Source organism: Nicotiana tabacum, chromosome 16 (assembly GCF_000715075.1).
Source record: "Nicotiana tabacum cultivar K326 chromosome 16, ASM71507v2, whole genome shotgun sequence".
Classification (NCBI taxonomy): domain Eukaryota; kingdom Viridiplantae; phylum Streptophyta; class Magnoliopsida; order Solanales; family Solanaceae; genus Nicotiana; species Nicotiana tabacum.
The window spans coordinates 132873861-132878034 of NC_134095.1; positions in this window are offsets into that span (position 1 = coordinate 132873861).

Below are 4174 nucleotides of genomic sequence, written 5' to 3' on the forward strand. Positions count from 1 at the left end.
GAGAGCCACAAATTTTCTAACATTATCAAACTGGGTGAAAGGATTGAAGAGGGTATCAAAAGCGGTATGGTTACAAACTTCGAGGCCTTGCAAGCTACAAATAAGGCCTTGCAGTCTGGTGGTGTGTCCAAGAAAAGGGACGTAGGAGCCGTGATGGTTGCACAAAGGACCAAATCTCCTATCAAATACCAAACTTACCCAATACCTCCACTCACATATCAGCCCACTCCGAACTACCAAGAACCCTCACCCTCTTATCAAGCTCCACCACCTACTTATCAATCACCTCCGCCTCCCACATATCAGCCTACTTTGCCCAGATATTCCTAACCCGCACATGTCTACCAAACCTACAATGCTCAACTATCCCACTATCAATAACCTCCTTCCCGCCAAAACTTCCCTAGACCTCGACCAAATTTTGATCGTAGACCTCCAAAACAATATACAGCCATTGCTGAACCTATTAACCAGTTGTATGAGATACTCAAAGCTGCTGGTTATGTCACCCCCATCCTTGCTGCAACTCCTGAGAACCCTTTTCAGTGGGTTAACACAAATAAATCATGTGCACATCACTCCGGCATGAAAGGACACACCATCGATGAATGTCGTTCTTTGAAAGACAAGATCCAGTCTTTGATTGATTACAAGATCATTGCGGCAAAGGAACCCGCTCCAAATATCCGCAACAACCCTCTGCCAGATTATAAGGGTGGAGGTATCCACATGATTAAAATAGAAGATGACTGGGATCCCGAGGGATCAATCGGGTTGATCGCAGAAGGCGATGACCCAAAGAAGCCAATAGTTACCCTCAATCCAATCATAGTCCAAATTCAGCCATCTGAGGATGCTGAGGTTAACTTGTCTGTATCGCTTGAATTCGAAGCAACATTGTCAGCTAAGACACCAACACCAATTGAGGTCGAATTCATGTCTCCGGCAAATGCACCCACACCGTTTGAAGTCATAGTTTTACCACCCAAGGCACGTGCTCCATTTGGAGTAAGGATAGCCACACCGATCCCAGTGGCGATGTCAACCATGACACCATTCCATACAAAGGCTGTACCCTGAGACTATACAACCGAGGCAAGAAGGAAAGGCAAGGTTAGGTTCGAAGAGACTGTTGCCGCACAAGGTATGACGAGACTGGTAGAGTTTATACCCCGGAACATCTAGTTGAGTCATGCAAGCATGCCTCCAACCGGCCATCCATCATTGAGATAGGTCCAGATGATCTTTGGAGAAAGATACAGGCCAAGGAATACTCGGTCATCGACCAGTTAAACAAAATATCGGTGCAAATCTCCATTCTTGCTTTGCTACAAAATTCCGAGGCGCACAAGAACGCTCTGCTAAAGGTGCCGAGTGAAGCATATGTACCAAGAAACATCACTGGTAGAGAAATGGCTAACATGGTAGGACAAGTGTTGCAGAGCCATAAGATCACTTTTCCTAAAGACGAGCTGGGGCACAACAAGGCACTGCATATCACCGTGCAATGCGAGGACTATTTTATCACCAGAATCTTGATCGATGAAGGTTCTAGTCTCGACATATGTCCACTGGTAACACTCAAGAAGCTGGTTAAAGGACTACACGAGATAAAGGATGGAGCTATCAATGTGAAAGCCTTCGACGGTTCCCAAAGGTCCAACATTGGGGAGATTAGTCTATGCTTGCAAATGGGACCAACCTGGTTTGATGTTGATTTCCAAGTGATAGATATGCCAGCATATTACAATCTATTGTTGGGACGACCATGGATCCATGCCGCTGGGGCCGTAGCATCAACACTACATCAGGTAGTAAATTTCGAATGGAACCACCAAGAGATGATCATTCACGGCGACGGTAACCACCCTATATACAGTCGCCAGACCATTCCGTCAATCGAAGGAAGAAGGAAGCTAAGTGGAGAGACTTACCACCATATTGAATGGGTAAATGCTATTGACAAAGACAAATGGTGGGATAACAAAATTGAGAGTATACTTAATTGGAATGGGTACGAACCTAGCAAGGGACTCGGAAAGAACCTCCAAGGAATCATTGAGCCCATAAATCTCAAGAAAGCATGACACTACTTTCGGTCTAGGATATGACTATACCTGAGAAGAATTCAACAACTGGTCGCCACCATGGCGTCGTCCTTACTATCCACTGGGGCAGCCAATACCGCGTTTGGAGCAGACTTTCCAACATGCCGACATTGTTTATGGGTCATACGAACAAGAAGCACTGGCAGTGGTGAAGAACTTGTTCTTAGAAGATAATGACATGGACTGTTGTGTTGTTCTCGAGGAGAAGGGTGAGGAAGGCCCTTCCATACAGGCTGTGAGCAGAGGGGCACGCCTCAATAACTGGACTATCAGGACAACTAGAGCCCGACGAGCCTTGGGGTAGCAAGGCTAAAACAAGCACCATGCACTATTTTTTATTTACTAAATAATTTTCTTTTCACATTTTTTTTCAATTCTCGCAATAAGATCTCCAATGTTCAAAACAGTTATGCAATTTATCAAAGCATTTTGACTTTTTTTATGAATCAACACTCATTATTATTTTTCTCTCATTACTTTACTTATACAATATTACTATTACGTATCTTGATGAACTAATGACTGTGACATGCAATGAGACAACGCAACAAATGGACATTGATTCAGAGGACGATGACATACCAGATGAGATTGTCAAAGAAGTTGAGAACTTTGAGAACAGACCTAGGACCAACCTGGACAAGACAAAAATTGTTAACCTAGGGGATACAGAGAACGTCAAAGAAACACGAATCAGCGTTCACTTATCACCATCAGAAAATAAGGAATACGCAGAATTTCTAAGGGAATGTGAGGACATATTCGCCTGGTCGTATAATGACATGACTGGTCTGAGTACGTCTATTATGGCTCACAAACTGCCAACCGATCCAATATGTCCGCCGGTAAAGTAAAAGCTCAGAAAGTTCAAGCCTGATATGAGTTTGAAAATCAAGGAAGAAGTCACTAAGCAAGTCAAAGCTAAGGTTCTCAGGGTTGTAGAATACCTGACATAGTTAGCCAATATCGTACCGATACCAAAGAAGGACAAAAAGGTCAGAGTCTGTGTCGACTACCAGGATCTCAACCGGGCCAGCCCGAAAGACGACTTCCCTTTGCCGAACATACACATCCTGATTGACAATTGTGCCAAACATGAGCTGCAGTCATTTGTAGATTGTTTCGCTGGTTATCATCAGATCTGGATTGATGAAGAGGACGCTGAGAAAATAGATTTCATCACGCCGTGGAGAATGTTTTTTTATGGAGCAGCAAACTTCAAAAGAGTTGGCATAGGAGCAGTCCTAGTATCAGAATCCGGTCAGCATTATCCGGTGTCTTCCAAACTCAGGTTCCCATGTACCAACAATATGGCCGAGTATGAAGCCTGCATCTTAGGGATCAAAATGGCCATTAACATGAACATTCAAGAGCTGCTAGTAATTGGAAACTCGGACCTGCTCATACATCAGGTGCGAGAAGAATGGGCAACCAAGAACTCCAAGATACTCCCGTATCCGTGTCATGTATAGGAACTGAGGAAAAGGTTCATAAAGACGAAGTTCCAACATGTTCCCAGAATTCAGAATGAGTTCGCCGACGCATTGGCTACCCTGTCATCTATGATACAACATCCAGACAAGAATTTCATTGATCCCATTCCAGTAAAGATCCATGATCAGCCAGCTTATTGTGCCTATGTCGAAGAGGAAGCAGATGGAAAGCCCTGGTTTCATAATATCAAGAAATATTTGGCAAAAAGAGAGTACCTAGAGCTTCCAAATCCTACTCAAAAGCGCACACTTCAGAGATTGTCCAACAGCTTCTTTCACAACGAAGGAATCCTATATAGGAGGACTCCTGATTTGGGATTACTAAGGTGTGTCGACGCAAAGGAAGCATCCAAGCTACTAGAAGAGAATCATGCCGGGACCTGCGGTCCGCATATGAATGGTTTTGTCTTAGCAAAGAAGATACTCCGAGCCGGTTACTTTTGGATGACTATGGAAACAGACTGCATCCAGTATGTCCGAAAATGCCACCGCTGTCAGATACATGCAGATAAGATAAAGGTACATCCAAATAAGCTTAATGCAACAAGCTCACCGTGGCCATTTGCCGCCTGG